The sequence below is a fragment of the Zalophus californianus genome, chromosome 7 (genome assembly GCF_009762305.2).
Source record: "Zalophus californianus isolate mZalCal1 chromosome 7, mZalCal1.pri.v2, whole genome shotgun sequence".
NCBI lineage: Eukaryota > Metazoa > Chordata > Mammalia > Carnivora > Otariidae > Zalophus > Zalophus californianus.
Genome location: NC_045601.1, coordinates 117,909,330 through 117,931,440, shown reverse-complemented (window position 1 = coordinate 117,931,440; position 22,111 = coordinate 117,909,330). Strand labels below are relative to the sequence as shown.

The 22,111-nt window shown below is 43.1% G+C and overlaps 1 pseudogene; it reads left to right on the top strand.

The window, feature by feature from the left end:
* The first annotated feature begins 2,504 nt into the window (after positions 1-2,504).
* Positions 2,505-12,884, top strand: LOC113927966 (annotated as a pseudogene).
* Positions 12,885-22,111: the final 9,227 nt, after the last annotated feature.

The window sequence follows — 22,111 nt, the reverse complement described above, 5'->3', positions numbered from 1 at the left end:
CTAAACGTGAGACAGGAGTCCATCTAAATCCTAAAGGAGAACACAGGTAGCAACCTCTTCGACCTCAGCCGCAGCAACTTCTTCCTAGAAACATCACCAAAGGCACAGGAAGCCAGGGCAAAAATGAACTATTGGGATTTCATCAAGATAAAAAGCTTTTGCACAGCAAAAGAAACAGTCCACAAAACCAAAAGACAACCGACAGAATGGGAGAAAATATTTGCAAATGACATATCAGATAAAGGGCTAGTATCCAAAATCTATAAAGAACTTATCAAACTCAACACCCAAAGAACAAATAATCCAATCAAGAAATGGGCAGAAGACATGAACAGACATTTTTCCAAAGAAGACATCCAAATGGCCAACAGGCACATGAAAAAGTGCTCAACATTGCTCGGCATCAGGGAAATCCAAATCAAAACCTCAATGAGATACCACCTCACACCCGTCAGAATGGCTAAAATTAATAAGTCAGGGAACGACAGATGTTGGCGGGGATGTGGAGAAAGGGGAACCCTCCTACACTGTTGGTGGAAATGCAAGCTGGTGCAGCCACTCTGGAAAACAGTATGGAGGTTCCTCAAACAGCTGAAATTAGAGCTACCATTTGATCCAGCAATTGCACTACTGGGTATTTACCCCAAAGATACAAATGTAGGGACCCGAAGGGGTACGTGCACCCCAATGTTTATAGCAGCAATGTCCACCATAGCCAAACTGTGGAAAGAGCCAAGATGTCCATCGACAGATGACTGGATAAAGAAGATGTGGTATATATACACAATGGAATATTATGCAGCCATCAAAAGAATGAGATCTTGCCATTTGCAACGACGTGGATAGAACTGGAGGGTGTTATGCTGAGTGAAATAAGTCAATCAGAGAAAGACATGTATCATATGACCTCACTGATATGAGGAATTCTTAATCTCAGGAACAAACTGAGGGTTGCTGGAGTGGTCGGGGGTGGGAGGGATGGGGTGGCTGTGTGATGGACATTGGGGAAGATATGTGCTACGGTGAGCGCTGTGAATTGTGTAAGACTGTTGAATCACAGATCTGTACTTCTGAAACAAATAACGCAACATATTTTAAGAAAAAAGAAAAAGAAGAAGATAGCAGGAGAGGAAGAATGAAGGGGAGTAAGTCAGAGGGGGAGACGAACCAGGAGAGATGATGGACTCTGAAAAACAAACTGAGGTTTCTGGAGGGGAGGAGGGTGGGGGGATGGGTTAGCCTGGTGATGGGTATTGAGGAGGGCACATTCTGCATGGAGCACTGGGTGTTATGAACAAACAATGAATCATGGAACAGTACACCAAAACAAATTATGTAATATATGGTGACTAACATAACAATAAAAAAAAGAAGAGTCCCAAAACTGTAAACAAGGACAAGGGACCATTACAGTTGTCTAATGAGGAGTTTATGTCTTATAAAATAAAAAAAATGTGAATTTAATCATGAAAAGTGTGAAAATAAATTTGCCCTCATTTCTTGTTTCCTGGCTTTATTGGTATCTAAGCAGTTATTCTCTAATTAATTCAATGCACTCACAGCTATTTACAGGGTATGGAGTATGTGTTAGTGCTACTCTATGTACAAAGCAGACAGAATCCCTATCTTCACAGAGCTTACATTCTGGCAGGAGACAGCAAACCACAATGCCATATAATCTGTCTGTTAGAGGAGCGGAGAGCATGGAACAAGAAAGTAGAGCAGGAGGGGCAGTCAGGGCTGCAGGAGGGCTGTGGGCAGGCAGCAGTGCTCCATAAGGTGGCCAAATAGGCAGTGAGATGGGAATGAAGACGTGAAGGAGGTGGGGTACCAGCCTGAGGATCCCCATGGAAAGAGCGTCTCCACAGCAGTGAATAGCCAGAGCCAAGCTGACAGTGTGCTTTGATAGTCAAGGAACAGAGGAGGCAAGTATTTGCTGGAGCAGAGTGAGCGAGAGGGAGAGAAGCAGGAGTTGAGGGTCAGAGAGCTCTGGGAGGTCTTCCTCTTGGAATTGCAGGCCACGTGGGGGAACTGGGGAGCCATTGCAGGGCTTTGAGCTGAGTAAGGACATGGTTTGGCTTACAGGTTAAAAGGGTCACACAGATGGATTTGGGAGAGAATAGTCACAGGGAGACTAATCACTGACATCCCCCAGGTGAGACAGATAGTGACTCAGCTAAATTTGAGTAGCACAGGAGGTGAGAAGTTGCTCTTCAAAGGTCCAGCAGGGCCAGTCCTGCAGAAGAATTGTTTCGTGGCTTGTCCACCAGTCCTCAGAAGGCCAAGGGCTGTCAGGGTGGTGGTGGTGGGGTGAACCTTCTTTTGTACCTAGTACTGATTTGATGCCCGTGACCTATAGAATAGGGGCAGATTCTAATGGAAGTAGCTGTGGGCTCTAGTTTTTTGTGCACATGGAATTCAGCAGAGCATTAAGATATAATAAACTTAGGGGCAGAAAAAATAAACTTAGGACTGGGTGTAGGGAAGTTCCTGGGTGTGGCCCAATGAACAGAGAGGTCCCACCTAGGCCACAGGTGTGCTGTTTGGTCAGTTTTCAGTCCTGTCCCAAGAGGAGGCAGGTTAGAGCTGTGGATGTCAGAGTGTGGTCCCTGGAACATCAGTATCAGCATAACGCTACCTCCTTAGAAATGCACATTCTTGGACCCACCCCAGACCTACTGAACCAGATGCTCTGGGGGTGGAGCCCAGCGGTCTGTGTTTCACAAGCCTTCCTGGTGATTGTGATGCCCGTGGAAGGTTAGAACCACTGAGTTATAGAGTCCTTCATGGAAGACCTGGAGCCAGGAGCACAGGCTGCTGAGGGCATCTCTTTGACACCATTTCTGGGCCTCAAAGTTGTGGTAAGATGATCTTGCCCTGATTCAGAGTGGTCACAGCTGAGTCCCTCAGGTCAGGGTCTCCCAACTGACGCTTACCTCCTCTTGCCTGGGCCTCCCACCTGATAGTGTGTGTTCTCCGCCCTGTCCTGCATTTCTCCAGCTTTTTCACTCTTTTGTCTGTGTCCACAGAGGAGTTCGAGGCCTCACTGGTTAAGACCTTCCTCACCTGAAGGGAGGCCATCCTGTACATCCTCAGTGTCCAGGCTTTTGACAACGGGCTGTATACCTGCTTCTTCAGAAAAGGAAGCTTGTGTGAATCTGCCTGTTTGGAGGTGAAGATGGGAGGTGGGTGGTTGACCTATATTAGATCCCGCAGTATTAGAGTTGGGAGCTACCTCAGGGCCAAGTGAATCAGCCCCTTATTTTTCAGATGAGGGAAAGGAGACCTTTCACTTATTCAGTTATTCAGTACAAATATATAGAACCCTCCTAAGTACCAGGTCCTCTTTTGGACACTTGGACACATCAGTGAACTAAAGAAAGATCCCTGCACTGCAGCATTTATATTCTAGAGGCAATAAACAGATAGATGGATGGGGGATAGAGGATATTAGATGTTGGTGAGTAGGCATTTAGAACAGTGGATATCTGAGGGCGAGAGTTCCAAGCAGAGGAAAACCCATACAAAACACTTAAGGAAGGAGTGTGGCTGGTGAGTCTGGACACACAGGGAGTCCACATGGTTGGTGAGAAGGGTGAGTGGGAGGGTGGTGAGAAGTGACAATCCTGGAATAAAGCGGTGTTCTTGGTTCAGGTGCACAGAAAAGGGATTGATTTTGAAAAGCTCACGAGGAGCAACAATTGAACAGGTACTTGAGTCAAGCACATAGTGTTCCAAATAGTCCTGCTGGTTGATGGACTGGACGATCAGGCGCACAGAGAGCATGGTTACTGTGGTTATGACAGTTAACCAAATAGTCCAGAGGCTGGCATGTGTGTGCCCTGTGGGGCGCAGGTATGGAATTTGGGGAGGAAGTGGACAGGGATTTTGTCGGGGGTGGAGGCAGATGTCAGTGTAGAGAAGTCTTTGTGTGCTGTGTAATGGAGTTTGGATGCAGACCTAAGGAAATTTTGAACAGAACCGTGCAGGGGTTTTGGATTTGCTTTAACAGCATGAGGCATGTGGTTGGAAGAAGAGGAGACTGGAGGCATGGACGTAGTTACACAGAGGGAGGTTGGCTGTCTGACTTCATGTGGGGGCAGTTGGGTGGAAGAAGAGGCATCTGGCTTCGGAGAGGTTTGGAAAGTAGACTCAGCTGAGTGTGTAGATTTGGGGAACAGAGTTTAGAGGCGGAAGAGGGGACTACAGAGAATCCCAGGGTTTCTCTTTGGCCATTTGTTTAATAGTAGTAGAAATATTGATAATTATGTGTTATTTGCCAATTGTTGTTGTGTTGCTGTGTAACACGCAGCCACAGAAATCTTAGTGGCATATAGCCATTTATTTAATTTGGGTATTTAGGGAGTTCGGTTCATGTGGGCTGTGTTTCTCTAATCTTAACTGGGCTTACTCATACATCCTTGGTCATTTTGGGGAAATATCATTAAACATAAAATCTCCCAAACCAGAAATCTTCTCCACAAAGGCAGTAGGGAAAGAAATAATTTTTATTATTTATTAATGTTAACTGCAATGGGATGTGCATCCCAGAGATTCTATCAAGAGATTCAAAGACAAATAAATCTCACTCTTTTCCATAGCCATGCAGACACAACTTATTACATACATGTTCTCAGGATAGAGAGTTACTAGCTCTCAAGTAAGCAGACTTGACAGCACCATTTGTCACAAACAGTTCACCTTATGTTTACTTGGCAATCAGGGTGACCATTATGTTAGCTAATTGGCTTTATATGGAATAAAACCAAGTTCTCCCATCTTTTTAACGGGGTGATTTTACACATGGATCCTGGTGCCCACTGAGTTTAGGTTCCTACCCTGGCACAGGAAGGGGAAGAGAGGGGTGCTGTTCTCCTTGGTGTGAGCAGTTTAAAGAGAGGGCTCCCAGGTCCTTGAGAAAAACATTCCTGGATCACAAAGCTGGCGAAAGACCTATCTAGTTTTTACATTTCAAAAAGGGCAGAAAGCACCCACCATCACAAGTTTCCTCAAGTAAATGCTGTAAGAAAAGGAGGGAAGGGGACCCTCATCCCTTATGTTCAATAGGGACAATGAGTTCTTACCTTTAACTTTTATTTGTTCTGACAGTGGACCTTGGCTGGGTTTGCTCACAGAGCTGTTGGCTGGGCTAGGACAGCTGCAGCTGGAAAGGCTGTGCTAGCCTGAGCATGTCCCTCCCGTGGCAGAGGGCAAGGCAATGGCACAAGCAGTTTCCAACCTCTGCTAGAGACATATTCCCTGAACTGTCAGAAGCGGAAATGTATAGGCACTTAAAAATATCTGGCAGAGGATGAGCTGTATGTAAAGAAGGCTGAAGGGTTAGGATATTTCCATCATCAGCCTATCACAGATGGAGCCAAATATGAATCAGTTCTGGATTTGAGTTTGAAGCATCTGTGAGGAATCCTGGCAGAGCTGACCCCAGGAGTGTGGGTATTAGGGAGGGAGCTCAGGAAGTTGGTAGGGTTGTTGAAGGTGGAAGTGATGTACCAAGTGTCAGTGTGTGTGCAAGCAGATGCCCAGGAGAGTGTGTGAGGTGAAAGGAGCAGAGGAAGATGGATCCTGAGGCCAAATTCCTCCTTCTGTTACTCTGTGCGATTGACTTTCCACCCTCATGTTTGGGGAGAAGAGCCCCACCCTCTGTGCCTGCTACAGGTCACCATGCTCCTTCCTCCTGTGCCCTGAGGCAGGGCCACCACTTTGCTCCCTGTAGAGGCTACTCCTCAAAGAGCCCCAGAATGCAATGCTGCTCCTGGAGTTTGCACAGGAAGACTCTGCTGGAATCCCTGGATTCTCCAGCTTCTCTCTTCCAGGTGTGGGCTCTGCCCCTCAACTGTACATCCAAAGGCCCGAGGAGGATAGGGTCCGAGTGGTATGCATGGCCTTGGGGTGTTTCCCAAAGCCTCAGGTATAGTGGAGAGCTCTCTGAGGGGAGGAGTTCCTGGCTTTCTGTGAGGACAATGCCCAAGACAGTGGGGGGCTGTTCAGTGTGGAGGCTGCTCTGGTGGTAAGGGATAGCTCTTCAGGGAATGTGATCTGCTCCATCCTCAACCCCATCCTGGGTCAAGGGAAGGCAATGGCTTTTTTCATCTCAAGTCAGTGCTCTTTCTGGGAGGAAGGGGCAGGTGTTCCTGGGTGTGCTTGGCTGGTCTGTCCTAGTCTGTGCCCCTAACAGGGTCTCTGGCCGGGCACAGAGGCCTTCTTTCCTAGGGCCTCTCCTTGGAAGCCAGCTTTCATGGTGATCCTGACCTTGCTGATGCTCTTAATCCTTGGGGCTGCCTACTACACTAAGAGAGAACATCCTGCAAAGTGGCAGGAGATGCAGGAACAGGAGAAACTGCAGAGGGACAAGGAAAAGGACTAGCACACAAAAGAGAAGGTGCTGAAGGCCAGAGGTAAGGCAGGACAGGGCCAAGGCCTTTGCGTGTGGAAGTTGGTGTGGAGGAAAAGTGGACAGGAGGGCCCTTGGCCTGGGAAGGTGGCCAAGTAGTTCCAGAGAGCACAGTTGGAGCTGTAGAGGCTTGAGGGATCTGGAGTTAGATCTTCTAAGATACAGAGAGGTCCTTTTGTGGATTTACCAAGTGTAGTCTTTCTTTCTTAGTGATGCTTATTTTTCGCTCTTTCAGATGAACTCCAAGTAGATCTCGGTAAGTTCTGTTCTTTCTCCAGAACTTTCTGCATCCCCTTTGTCAGAGATATTCCAGTTCTCAGCTCACCTGTTTCCTGTATTGCCTTTCAAACTGGAGGAAATCTGCTTACCTGGCTGGTGAGTGACTTTCCAGATGTCCTGGGGGGCTCCTGTCCTAAATAAGTGAAGGTATCCCCTCTTATTGTTTCAGTCAGAGACATGTGGACCCTTCCCTGGGGCAGAAGTGGAAGCTGGTGGGAGGCTGAACCCTGCTCCATGGCCTTTCCTCATCTGGGCTGTTGTTCCCACCCAGTGCTTGGGAACCTGGGGGTGATGGTGATTCCTGGAGTCTGTTGTGCATCATGGCTTTATTCTAATGCTGACCCACCCACCATATTGCTTGCTTTTTAGCTTTTAATGTAACTAGTTCTGTTAGTGCCTGGAATCCAAAAGCCAGCTGCTCTGAGATTTTTGTTTAAGAAGCTAGAGAAATAAATGGGGTTCATTAAGCAAAGGAGTGATCCTGATCACATAACACCATTCAGGGAGAGTGTGTTCTCTCCAGTTCCTGGAAGTTGTGATCACAAAGTGATGGGTAGAGGACTGGACAGACCATGTGTGGGAATGTGGTGGGATGAACTGTCAATGCCCTCAAATAGCGATGTGTTATCTGAGAAGGATTGGTCACCTTTACCCCAGAGCTCACTTCACATCCCTGTCCTGAAATCATCCTCCATTTTGGGTTATTTCTCAAATATCTCTGTCATTGAAATCGCTGAATGTAGTAATGATTTTTTTTACACTTATGGAATAATGTATATTTTATTCCCTAAAATATTTTCATACATTGTATAATTTTCAATTAATCCAGTGCAGGTAGAATAAGAATTTTTGAGGTTTTGAGGCAAGTGACAGCTAAATGACTTAACAAAGGACACAAAACAGCTGTGGGCAGGGGTGGAACTCAACCTGCAATGCAGACTTCCTGATATGTGGCCCAGGGAATTTCCCACAACACCCTGCTGTCAGCATGTGGCTCGAGGTCATCTCCTCTCCAGCCTCTCCCCACTCTGCAGCTAGTGTCACCTGTAGCCCAGAGGACAGGCAAGGGTCAGTAGATCAATGCTGAGCAGGCTTGTTCCAACTGAGGTCTCACCAGGGTGTTGTTCCCTTTCAGCATGGAGGACGGCACAGCTGTATGCAGGTAAGTAACTCAGTTTCCTGTTACCTTACCTCCCCTGGCTCAACTGCCCCCTTCTGTCACAGACCCTACACCAGGATGAGGTTGTTGTCCATGCTCTCCTTGTCACTTCTGTCTTCTCCCTCCAGAAGACTACAGGGTCTGTCTTTGGGAACACAGATCTGCCTCCATTCTGACCATCCTCTACTTCAGATGGCTGTTAGGGTTAGCAACACCCTGTGAACACACATATTCAACCGATTATTTTAGTTTGTTCAATATCAATAGGGAGGTCATTTATAAGGAAAGTCTGGAAAAGGGTAGTGATTGTATAGATTAGAAATTTCTGTGTCTAGAAGATTTCAGAAATCATGTTTGACTGCTTAGTACTTAGATCTTCCTGAGTGGATTCTTAGTTATGAATCCATTTTACCCTGAACTTCCTACTTTTGATGGATCCAAGTTTGGTTTTCCTGTTTCTTGCTGGTCCTCTGGTAGGTTGTTCTTCATTTCACTTCCTCATGCTCTGACTCCCTGTCCAAGCTGGTTTTCTCCCTTTAAACGTCCTTAGTTGCTGAGGAATTAAATGCTTTAGAGCAGGTGTTTTAAATCTGAGAGCCAGGATAGTTATGGATTCTTGGGGGTGGGGTCCGTGAGCCACCCTCATTATATACAAAATCTTGCATATATGTTTGTGTAACAGGAGGAATAACATATATGTTATATTACATCATAATATACAGTATATGTTTAATATATAACATTATGATATATGATATGTATATATTTCAAAAAACAGCCACTAATAATTGTTCCCAAGCATTATCATTCCTTTTAGGAGAATTCTGCACTTGCCTGATGGGCTCCACCCTGTTTGGGTTTATTTGGGGCAATGTGTGAAGTTTGCAAGAAGACAAATCTAGAGGAGTGAAAATTGTTTACCACAGAAAGGTGGGGAGCAAATCAGGGAAGGAAAAGCTGGTTGGGGAAGAGAGGAGAAGATGAGAAGGAGCCTGTGATTCCTCTTGGAGAGATTTTGGGGGGCTCAGAGCGGTGGAAGAGAGATCAGAAATCACAGTCACAGTGGTTACAGTGGGAAATACATAGAGGGTGTGCAAGGTATTTGGATGTACAAAAAGTAATAAACTCCTGACGCCTGAGACATTTCTAAAAAAACATATTTATTTTAAGCTGTTTTGAAGTAATCATCTAATTGAGTTTGCCTCTGATAATGAAACCGTTTCAACCTTCCAGTAGAATTGGGACAGGAGTGTGATCCAGGGGATAATAATGCAATGAAAGTTTATCCAGAGCATCCTTTAGCAATGGGGTGGGTTAAGATCTGAGCCCTCTGAACCTGTGTAACATGTGCTCTTTTGTGTTTGGCTGTTTGTGTTCATAATTGGGGATAATGACTGTGACAGCAGAGAAGGGGGAGCCATGAGTGAAGGAGGCCAGGGGGCCAGATGTATGAGGAAACCCCTTTAGAGAGCCTCACCGATTCTTGGGATTTATTTATTAAAAATGGGGATCAAATATTCTTCTTTTAGCATCTCCCCTTTCTCTTTTGAACTGAAGTGCATGTGTTTTAAAGTATACCTTGTAATAGACTCTTAACTATAGAGAAGAAATTGAGGATTACTGGAGGGGTGTGGGTGGGGGATGGGCTAGATTGGTGACAGGGATTAAGGAGGGCACTTGTGATGAACACTGGATGTTGTATGTAAGTGATGAGTCACTAAATCCTACATATGAAACTAATATTACACTGTATGGTAACTAACTGGAATTTAAATGAAAACTTGGAAAGAAAAAGAAGCCGCGGTGCCTGGGTGGCTCAGTCAGTTAAGACGCTGCCTTTGGCTCAGGTCATGATCCCCAGGTCCTGGGATCGAGCCCCACGTCCGGCTCCCTGCTCAGGGGAAAGCCTGCTTCTCCCTCTCTCTCTGCCTGCTGCTCTGCCTACTTGTGCTCTCTCTCTGTCTCTCTGTCAAATAAATAAATAAAATCTTAAAAAAAGGAAAAGAAAAAGAAATCTATGGGGGGAAAATAATGTGAACCTTGTATACCTGTTTATTTTGTCAGGACAGACACCCTTACAGTAGAATTAATATTTTCACATTTATGGGCTCATAGTGTGAGGTGATCTCATCTTATTCATGCGACCTGCTGTGGAAATGAAATGAGGAATGTAGTTGAACCACTGAAGTGCATAGCATAGCTCTGGATGCATTGTAGAGTCTCAGAATGGAATGCCAACTCCCTTTCTCCTCCTCCTCCTGTTTCCTCTTCTTTGCTAATCTGTCAGTATTTATATAGAAATGTGTAGTAGGCCGTCAACTAATGTCTTGGTGAAGAACAAGTAGATTGAAGTTTCCTTTTCTCAAAGGGTCACAGGGTTCAGTCTATTTTATGTGATGTTTCCATCAAGCAAATCAACACAGACAGAAAAGCCCATTTATCTGAATACATCTGTATAAGTGGGAATGGTGGTCACAAAATTACATCCCAAATGGTCAAGAAAATGTCATTTCCTTATTTTTATGAATGTTCTAGTTTTGTTCCGGAGTCTCTGCCCTATTGGAGATAACAGCTCTCCCACTGCAGACATTTCACAGTCTTGTGACATAGGTAAGCTTTGCTTTGATCATTTAGCTTCCTTTCTTCTTCCCAAAAGGAAGTATGAAGGTTGAAGGAGTTTATGTGTCCTTGGGCCACTGGGGCAGGAGGTCCCTGTGCTCTCCTCTTGCTCATTTCAGGGCCTCAGCCTACAGAGGGTAGCTGATCTGGTCCTTAGGATACTTGTGTTTGGGGTTCCATCTAGATGTTTGGGGGCATTGTCTCCCCCTATCCTGACCCCATCTTAAGTTCCTTAATCTTAATCACATCTGTAATGTTCTCTCTGCCACAACAATTTCATACTTTCTGGGGCATAGGACATGGTCATATTTGGGACCTACCACATAACATGTCTCCTGGTGCTTTTGATCTCTGTGGGTTATTATAGGGAGAAATAGATGAGCAGACCCAATATTTTTGGGTTTCCCCTTACATATAGTGATGATCTTCCTCCCAATACCCCATGAAAAAGGGAAGCAAATTCATTAGTGTCTGTCCTCTCACTGGATGTATGTCTTTCCTGCTTTGAACTTTTCTCTCCCTCCCTTGAAACCTTTCCATTGCCTCTTGACTGGGCAAGATTTCTCTGGTGCCTTATCCTGAGTTCTCCTCACCCATAGCTGATAGTCATCATCCAAGTGCAGCTCTGCCAAGTTGCATTATCTCTACCATGGCTTTGAGTCAACCTACAAGTTCAGTTCAATCATTTTTTAATATAAATAAATGGAGGCCTCAGGAATTTTTTAAAAAGATTTATTTATTTATTTTAGAGAGATAGAATGAATGGGAGGAGGGGCAGAGGTAGACAGAGAGAGAGAATCCTCAAGCAGACTCCCCACAAAGTGCAGAGCCAGACACAGGGCTCCATCCCATGACCCTGAGATCATGACCTGAGCTGAAATCAGGAGTCAGATGCTTAACTGACTGAGCCACCCAAGTGCCCCAGAGGCCTCAGAAATTTTGATCTCTCCCATTCTTTCTCAAGAAAACCTAGCTTTCAGGATGAATGTGTGGCTAGGGATTAAGAAAGCATAATTTGATAGTGAAATCTGGGGAGTAGAGTCTTATTTTCAGATTGTTATCCAGCCTCTCATTGGTGTTAAGCTTTATGGCTTGGCTTTCATGGGAAGGCTGCAGCATGATGGCTCTCTGTGTGTGTGATTGTGTTTGTGTGTGTGTGTGTGTGTGTGTATACATAAATTCATCAGGTGAATGTTTCCAAAGTATATTTCCCTATAACTCTTTTATCAGTGTATTTCAGAAGATATTGACATTGATGTGTACAGTCTCCTCAAATCTCTAGTTTTTGTTCACATTTGGGAAATGTGGTTCCCTTGTAGATTGACAGAAGGAGAAGTTCCAGGCCTGTGAGTTACTTTGAGTTCTTTCTGGGTGCTTCTACTGCTGCCCCATGGCTGCTGACATCTCCTTCAGCTTGCTGTGATGATACAGATGCTGGCCCCGTCAATGGTGGTGGGTGGGCTTGGATGGGGCAGTGAACGTCACCTAGCTGGGATTGATGGGTGTGACTGATATTGGATGCTAAAGAGATATCCTTCAGTCTTGGAGTCCAGTCTGATCCTCAAGTGCCCTGTGACATATCTAACTCCCAAATCACTCTTATAGTTCCTTCTCTTGTTTGGAGGGCTATGGGCTTGAGTCACAAGACTCTTCTCTCTGAAGGCTTAGCCCTCCCTGCATGCAGCTAGGTGTCTTGGGTGATGGTGGTGGTTGTGTGCTTTGTTATGGGGCAGGGAAAGGCCTTGCATGATTGGAAACTCTCTCTGCAGTGCCTGTCACTCTGAATCCAGAGTCTGCCCATCCCGACCTTGCTGTCTCTGAGGAAAAGACTAGTGTGACCTGGAAGGAGACATCTGACAGCACAGGAGATACCTATAGCGTCTTGGGTCATGATGGCATCACATCAGGGTGCTGTTACTGGGAGGTGGAGATCAGGAATGGAAACAGAAATGAGTGGGCTTTGGGGGTCTATAGGGGAGATGTGAAGAGGAAGGACTGGTACAAGAGTCCCCAGAAAAGGGGTTCTGGGCTGTGGACAATCTGCCAATATTTACAGGGCCTGTCCCATCCCTGTGACTCAACTAATCCTTGGGCAACTTCCCCACAAGGGTAGGGATTTTCCTGGACCTCAACAAAGGTGATATCTCCTTCTATAACATAACTGATGGCTCCTTCCCTTTAGCTTCCTCCCCTGATGTCTGTTTCTATACATTATGTTTAGGTCAGGAGATGAGAGTCCCCGACCATCTGCTCTGTGGTGGATGGGTCTGGGGAGGACCCTGTGCTTCCTCCTTCTTTGGAAGAGACTGTGAGCCTCTCAGGGCAGGGGTTCAGCCCAGCCTCTGGTGTTGATGGTGCTCCCCAGGAGCCAAATATCCATTGCTCCCTTGTAGCCCTAAGGCTATATCCCCATAAGGGCCCCAACACTGTCCCAGACTCCTCATGGTGGCTCTTCTTGAACCTGCAGACACCCTGAAGCAAAAGTGTTGAGATTGGTCCTGGGTGAGCTGGTGTCTTGCCCTCTTGCTCTGGATGCAGACTGCTGGTGTGGTTATGAGAATAGTTAGTTCATGCCTTATGCTCAGGTAGCAGAAGATAAAAGTTGACTCTTGTTTGAGCTGGTTTCGGGTAGGCTGAATTTTACTATTAGGGAGTCATGTTTCTTTTGGTAATAAAAATTATTTTTAAAAATTTTTATCATTATTTATATTTCATTTATATTATCAATGTCCCTATATAATTCAGTGAAAATTGAATTTATAAAGTGTCCTAGAGTTTCTTATTTATTTATTTATAAATTTTAAAAATTATTTTCTAAGTTCCAGTATAGTTTACATACAGGGTTAGATTAGTTTCAGGTATACAATCTAGTGATTCAACAATTCTATACATGTCTCAGTTCTCATCATGATAAGTGTACCCCATAATTCCCTTCACCTATTTCACCTATCCCTCACCCATCAACCATGAGTTTGTTCTCTATAGTTAAGAGTCCTTTTTGTTTATCTCTTTTTTTCTTTGTTTGTTTTCTTAGTGTGTGTGTGTTTGTTTTTTCATGGAGTCTTTATACTGTCTGGATATAAAGGAGATGAGGGCTGAATGACTCTGCAAATTAAATGCAGCTTGAGGTGTGCAGAGGACCCAGAGGCTATGGGTGGGTCACCACCTCTATTTTGGGAAATGTGCACTCTGACCAGAGACATTAGGCATCCAGAAATTTCTGGAGAAATGATGGCTGATGGGTCTTTAAGAGGTGAGCAGTCTAATATTCTACTTTATATACTTACTATGCTGGGATGGGTGAAACACACTTACCTTTCTGAATCTTAGTAAATATCTGTTACTTGTGAAACTTGTGCTAGTTACTTCAGGGAATGAAGGATGTGGGTCTGAGTCCCCTGGTGTGCCAACACCAGCTGGAGAGAACAGAACTGCTACAAGAATTAAGATGTGAATGAAGAAGAGAATTTTTAGACTCCCGGTGAATTGCAGAAATCTTTGACCATGAGCACTGTTCCAGGATCTATGTACTGCCTCTCAGTACTTCCAGCTCCAATGGTAAAGGTGGATAGAAAACTACAGCAAACAAAAGGAAACCAGACTATTGAGGACTCAGACCTTCAGGAATGAAGGTGTGTTCACTTCCAAGGTAGAGAACCCTAACCTGCTGTGGTTCTGGGAGAAATGAGAAGACACAGGATTAGAAGTGGAAGGTGGAAGTCACAGATACCAGTTCCTGCATGTAACCAATAACAGAAAAAGGACTGTAGGAGCTTTGCATATTTTCTCTTTCTTATCATGTAGTTGTGTTATTTGTTTTTATTATCTACTTTCTTCCTGTCTCTTCTTCTTATGCATGTGATTTATTCAGGTTGCTGGTAGTGATATTTAAAATAATTGTCTCTAAGTAACAGAAGAGTCAAAGGGAATCTGACTGAACTTGAGGAATAAATAGTATAACAGTGTTGGATTCAATGACTGGGACTGCTTGTGTGTTTCATTTTGGGGAAAGAGTGAGCACTTCTTCACTTGTAAGTGTAGCTTTGTAGATGGGTGAAAATGTGGATTTGTTGTGTTGTTATATGAAACTTCCAATGTGGGTAAAATGGTGTATATGGAAGCTGAGTAACTAAAGGTGTGAACTGTGTCCATTATCAATTTATTGCCTTTTAGATTCAAATCTATCCTGTATTTGCCCTACTTGTTGATACTGGTGCTAGGTCCCATAAAAATATCTTTTTTGCCATGTGGGACACTGTTAGCCTTTGTCAGTACAGTGCACCAGAGGGGACACAGCAAGACATAGCAGAGGAAAAAGCTTTCTTCTTCTTCTGGTGCTTTTTTTCTTGATCCTATGATGCTACTGCCAGTGGCCTGGAGAAGGCAGAGCTTCTCTCATCTTTGGGTGAATGAGTATGGCATTGCAGAGGGTGTTTTCTAGAGGGCTGCTTCCCAGGGATCTTGCCAGTTCTCTAGTGGGAGTTTTCCTGCCCAGCAGGCTTGGACTGTGGAAATGTTGGTAAACTTCTTTCCCTTCCTGCAGACCCTGGTCCCACCTTCTCCAACAAACAGGATGTCAATCTTGTCCTCTCCCAAATGTCTTCCTTCTTGGAGTGCTTTACCTCAGCCCTAGAGGTAGAGTCTGCTTCCTGTATCACCTACTTCTGGTTTCCTTAGAGCTTTCTTTTACTTCTTTCCTAGTTAAACACCGTTTTCTTGTCAATAATTCTTTAGAACAAATTTTCCCTGTTAAAATGACTGATGTGATTTCTGCCTCCTGACTGGACAGTGTCTGATATGAACATCTAAACTGACTGTATCTTGGAATACAACACTGTGTTGTACACAGTATGTGGGAAAGAGTAGTGGAGGAATTTTCAAAGTTCTTAAAATGGTTCACCCCAACAATAAAGTCATAAATATACTCTTTGGGATCTTTGTATATATTTTAAGTACACTATATGTCAATATATTTTCTGACATGCTCATCACCCTCTTCCATATAGCTCGTGGCATTATGACATTGGATTACTTTTGGATGGGTTATGGGCATATTTCCTTTGAAATAGATAGGAAAGGAAGGTATGGATGTGGTATGAATTATCCACATAAATGAGAGGAATCTTTTGAAACAAGTGGACCAGCTGCCCATGTAATTCCAGAAAGAATGATTAAAATCGTCACTCTTGGGAGGAGTGAGGTCAGCATCATGGCAGCATGAATCCTTTAATCTTCAGATGGAAGAGAGAATACATGACCTGAGATATGGAATCCAGAAATAATTCAGGTGGAAGTGGAGAGAATTGAGATTTTTGGGAATGGAGGAGATTATGCTGAGTGAAATAAGTCAAGCAGAGAAAGTCAATTATCATATGGTTTCACTTATTTGTGGAACCTAAGGAATAGCATGGAGGACATTAGGAGAAGGAAGGGAAAAATGAGGGGCGGGGAATCGGAGGGAGAGATGAACCATGAGAGACTATGGACTCTGAGAAACAAACGGTTTTAGAGGGGAGGGGGGAGGGGGGATGGGTTAGCCCGGTGATGGGTATTAAGGAGGGCACGTTCTGCATGGAGCACTGGGTGTTATACGAAAACAATGGATCATGGATCACCATCAAAAACTAATGATGTATTGTATGGTGACTAACATGACATAATAAAAAAAAAAAAGAAAATTGAAGAAACCGTGGGGTACCTGGCTGGTTCAGTTAGTAGAGCATCTGACTCTTGATCTCTGGTTCATGAGTTTGACCTCCACGTTAGGTGCAGAGATTACTTAAAAAAAATCAAACCAAAAAACTTAAAACTTAAAAATGTGAAAGATAAAGAAAGAACCTTAAAGGCAGTCAGGAAAACGAAAGTAATCTACAGAGGAGCACCCATGAGATAGGCAGATCTTTCAGTAGAAACTCTGGAAGGCCAAGAGAGAGTGGAATGACATATTCATAGTATTGAAAAATAAAAATTTCTAATCAAGAATACTGTACCCAGAGGGTTAACTTTCAGATATGAAGGAGAAATAAACATAACATAATAAAAAATAAATTTAAAAAATAAAAGAGAGATCAAAATTTCACAGTAAAAAAAAAAAAAAAGACTTTCCCAGACAAACAAAAGCTGAGGGATTTCACCACCACGAGACCTGCCTTACAAGAATTGTTGAAAGGAACTTTTATACAGAAATGAAGGTGAAGGTACAAAGACTCTGAGTAAGCTGATAGAGTCAGAAACTGTAATCCTATTTTAGAATAGGGTATTAAACACTTCATGATAGCATAATAGGTGAAGTTAATAAAAATAATGATAGCTGGTACAATTTGGTAACAAACCCACAATATAAAAAGAAAGAATTTGTGACAACAGAAATATAAAAGGGGAAGATAAATGACGGAAGCTGTATAGACAAATGAAGGTAAGTTGCCAACACAAGAGAAAGCACCACTTAATCTATGAGACAGTTTATACAAACCTCATGGTAAGCCAAAACACACATTTAGAGCAGAGACAACATTAAAAAAGGGAAAACTGGAGTGAATCATCATGGATAACCACCAACTTAACAAAGTGGACAGAAACACAAAGAAAAAGAAATAATAGAGATACAAAACAATGAGAAAACAAAAGATAAAATGGTAATAGTAAGTCCTTATGTATCAATAACTACCTGAATGTAAATGGAGTGAGTTTCACAATTAAAAGGCACAGAGTGGCTACATTATTGAAAACATAGATGTAAGTATATGTTTACTTAAGAAAACTCATTCCAGCTCTAAGGACATATGTAGGTTCAAACTGAAGGAGAGTGTGATGATACCCAAGCAAAAGGTAATGTAAAGAGAGCAGGTGTAGCCACACTTATTATCAGACAAGATAGACTTAAAGCCAAAAATAATGACAAAATACAAAAAAGATTACTGTATACTAATAACCGGGTCAATTCATTAAGAAGATATAACAGTCATAAATACTATGCTCCCAACACCCGACTGTTGAAATATATTAAATAAATTCCGACCTTTTTAAAAAAATTAAAAAAAATTTTTAAAGATTTTATTTATTTGACAGAGACATAGCGAGAGAGGGAACACAAACAGGGGGAGTGGGAGAGGGAGAAGCAGGCTTCCTGCTGAGCAGGGAGCCTGATGCGGGCCTCGATCCCAGGACGCTGGGACCATGACCTGAGCCGAAGGCAGATGCTTAACAACTGAGCCACCCAGGCTCCCCTAAACAAATTCAGATCTTAAGGAAGAATTAGACAATAATTCAGTGATAGTAGGGGCCCTCAATACCCCACTGTCAACAGTGGATGGATCGTCCAGACAAAAAACCAACAAGGAAACATTGGAATGAAACCACACTTTAGAACAAAAGACAGACATTTACAGAACATTCTGTCCAACAACACATGTATATTCCTCTCACATGCACATGAAACTTTCTCCAGGATAGATTATATGATGGAGCACAGAAATCGTAGCAAAGTTAAGAAGATTGAAATCATATCAACCAACTTCTATGACTATGATGGTATGAAAGTAGAAATGAACAAGAGGAAAGTGAGTAGACCTAAAAATATGTGGAAAATAAACGACACGATTCTAAACAACTGAGCATGGACCTATGGTTCCTGGACCTGTTTTGTAAGCACATGCAGAACTATAGTTGTATTAGTTACATTATTACCTTAGCTGCACATTGTGTTTTATTCTGTTCTTAATTACGTTTTATGTGCCTCTCAACCTTACAGAAGATCAATCATTAACTTTGCTTTTTTACCTCTGCTCTCATTTACTTATTGATTATAGAAACTAAATGGGAACCAGAGGGAAACATTTGTCTTGAAACTATCTGACATACCTAATCATACCAGGTCCTGAAGGTGCCTCATTTTCCAGAAAAACACAGAGCTCCAGATGTTTCAAGACTTACCCTCCCAAGGTTTCTAGAAACACCTCACACACCTCTCATGTATTCATCTCCTTCTCCAAAGATATAGAAACTGTCTGTCCCTTGGCTACACAGGCAAGGCAGCTTTGGGAATGATCCCCAGCCTTCTCATTGGGCTGTCCTTTTGATAAGGAAGCTTTCTTTGCTTCAGAACCAGTGTCTCAGACATTGGCTTACTGGGCGTTGGGTGCTTGGATAGTCTGAGTTTGTAACACAACCAGTAGGTCAAAGAGGTAGCCGGGTGATGGGTATTAAGGAGGGCACGTGTTGTAATGAGCACTGGGTGTTATATGCAAATAATGAATCACTGAACACTACATCAAAAACTAATGATGTACTGTATCGTGACTAACATAACATAATAAAAAATAAACAAAAGGGAAATAAATAATTATCTCAAGGAAGTGAAAATGAAAATACAACATATCAAATTTCGTGGGTTTCAGCAAAAGCAGTTCTGAGAGGATGTTTATGGCAATAAAAATTAGAAAGATCTCAAATAAAGAATTTAACTTTACAACTCAAGTAATTAGAAAAAGAGGAGCAAAATAAGCCCAACTTAACAAAAGGAAGGAAATATAATAATAATAATGATAATAATAATAATAATCAGAGTGGAAGTAAAAGAAATAGAGACCAGAAAAATAATAGGAAGGATTAATGAAACCCAAAGCTGGTTCATCAAAAAGGTGAAGAAAATGGCAAAACTTTACCTAGTCTAAGAAAAAAAAGACTCAAATAAATGAAATTCAAAATAAAAGGGAGCTATTAAAATTGATAAGACAGAAATATATAGAATCATAGGAGACTATGAACAATTACATACAACAAATTACATACCTAAAGGAAATGGGTACATTCCTAAAAACATGCACCAACCAAGACTGTTAGGAAGACATACAAAACCAGAACAGACCAGTCCCATCATCTGGGAGGTGCAGGTGGAAGCTGAGGGGCAGGAGGACAGGCTTGCTGAGGGAGGCGGAGACACCAGAGAGCCCAGGGTTGTGGAACACGTGGGGGCCTACAGGCCCCCAAATTGTGACTGGCATACACAAGGAGCTCTGGTTATTGCAGTTCTCTGCCCAGTGATAACCAGATTGGCTGTGGCCTGGGTGAGTTCCAGAGTCCCCTCCACTTGCCGCTGGATTCATCATGGAGCACTGGGCACCAGGGCTGTGAAACAGGCGCAGCAAGATCCCCAAAGAACGGTGTCCCCCCTCCCCTCCTACCCCCACCACGATGGCAGCTCTCCCTGTGGTCTCGCCTCTTTGTCTCTTCCCCTGGAGTGCAGCTGGTGAAGGATGGTGCCCTGGGGTAATTTACCTACAGAGGAGGATCTGTTATTTTGACTACCCTCTGCACTGTTGAACAGGAATCCTGTCACTCTGCCCTTCATACCAGTGTGACAAAACCAGCCCTCAGAACACTTACCCAGGCCCAGCCCCTCTCTGCACCTGCCCAGCCACCCTGGAGATTTTCTTTTCTTTTTCTTTTTTTTTGGGGGGTTTATAAAGCTTGTTTAATATCAATGTAACATTTTTTTTCAAAATTAGCATTAATGAAAGAATAAACAGTAAAGTTCTTCCTTATCTACAAAAGCTCCCTGGAACATTAAAGGTCCTAGCTATACCCACCTAGTACGAAACACTGTGAAAAAGCAGAACCAACCATTTGTTAATTCTTAGCTCTTTCCCTTCTTGGAGCATGCAAAGCAAGACTGCCTTTCTTGACAATACCAATCTCTATCTATATATGTTTTTTAAAGTTTATTTTTTATTATAACTCACGTTTGAATCTTTAAACAACTGTCTATTTGTTTAGCAAGGAAAAAGGTGTGTAGACCACTAACAATACTTATTTCCCCTTAGCCACAGGAACATAGGCAGAGTACAGAATGGGCTCTAAGGGTAAGGCTCCTGACCCAGACTGAACCCCTTGCACTAAGATTCTAATCACAAAAATCACACTGTTTTGGTAACAGGTTCCTGGACAGTCTCCTGACTTATTTCCAGTGACTGCATGGCTTCATCCAGGCTGCTCATCACTGTGGTGGAGAGGAAAGCACTGGAATGAACATTCTCTTTTTCAAGAGACTTCATGGTTTCCAGGCTGAGCATCATTGTGCCTTCGCACGGCTTCCTTCGCGGCTTCACGGCCAAAAAGCGAATCAGCCTTTTGGCACGCTTGCGGTACCGGCGTCTCCCCATGATGAAGATTTCAACCTTGCCCTCGGAGTTGCGCTTTCTCATTTGGAGCAGGACTTTGAAATCCCGCTCGAATCCCGGGAGGAGGACTCTGTTTGGACCGAAAATCTTTTCCAGCAGACGTGCCTCTACGTGAAGCACTGATGGCTTCAGAAAGTGCTTAAACTTACACCAGGACTGCTGAGTGTGCATAAGGAGCCAACTCCTGGAAAGGGAACACTTCTTGCTGGCTCCTGGGCTGTGGGGTCCGGGCTGGGTCTTAACCCTGAAGGGCGCCATTGCTCGTACTCAGGACCGGATCTGCAGGAAGAGAGACCGGAGATTTTCTGAATGGTGAAGTGGACTCAAAAGTCTGCGCTATTTTTTTTTTTAAACAAAATTCACATTTTATTTAGGTTGAAATAAACTATACAAAATTGATTTTCTTCACCAAAAGTAACAGCAATATTTTCTGTATTATTCCTAGATAAACCACAAAACACTTATTTTTGTAGGTTTTCCAGGTTTTGTTTGTAAATCAAGACGAGGCAGTAGATATAGTCATGGAAAAAGACAGAGGAAAACAGACAAATAAGTTGTCAGTATCCACGGCCTCTGATCCTGTCTTGACCATGAATACAGGTGTTCAACATATACCTGCTAAAAAGCTTATGAAGACGTAGGTGTGCAACATACACTTGCTAAAGAGCTTGTGAAGCTGTAGGCTCAACAAAGGAATGTAAACAGCAACAACCCAATGTGGAACAACAATGGCAGGTTCTCCCATTCGAACTTTAACTGTAAACTTGTTCCTTTAAGTTCATTTGATAAAGACAAAATCTCTACTGCAATCCTTGCTTGGCAAGCTCACCTGTTTCTCTCTCTCTCTCTCTGTCTAGTAAATCTCTTAACTGTCCATTACAGATTTTTAACATACTAACATTCCTACCATTCAAAGGTCACTTGTGAGCTTCTTGTAACATTTTATAAAATGTATTCCTTCCTACCATGAGAGACAATGGACTCTGAAAAACAAACTGAGGGTTCTAGAAGGGAGCGGGGTGGGGGGAAGGGTTAGCCTGGTGATGGGTATTAAAGAGGGCACACTCTGCGTGGAGTACTGGGTGTTATGCACAAACAATGAATCATGGAACACTACATCAAAAACTAATGATGTAATGTATGGTGATTGACATAACAATAAAAATAAAAAAAAATAAAATAAATAAAAAAATAAAAAAATGTATTCCTTCCTCCCATACCTCTTCAAAATCTTTATCTTCTAAGAACTGATAACTCAATACTCGACAACTGGATCCAGTGATAATAAATGTTAGGTCTAAAATGACTTAACTAAAACAATTCCCCAGTGTCATTAGCAGAGATCCCATAGAAGTGTAATGTGGCACTTTCAATGCTATCTTCTTGAAGAACAGGTATGTCTCCAAAGCATGAGAGTTTAAACAGCGGCCATTTAAATAGGCAGATTATCAATGGCTAATGTAC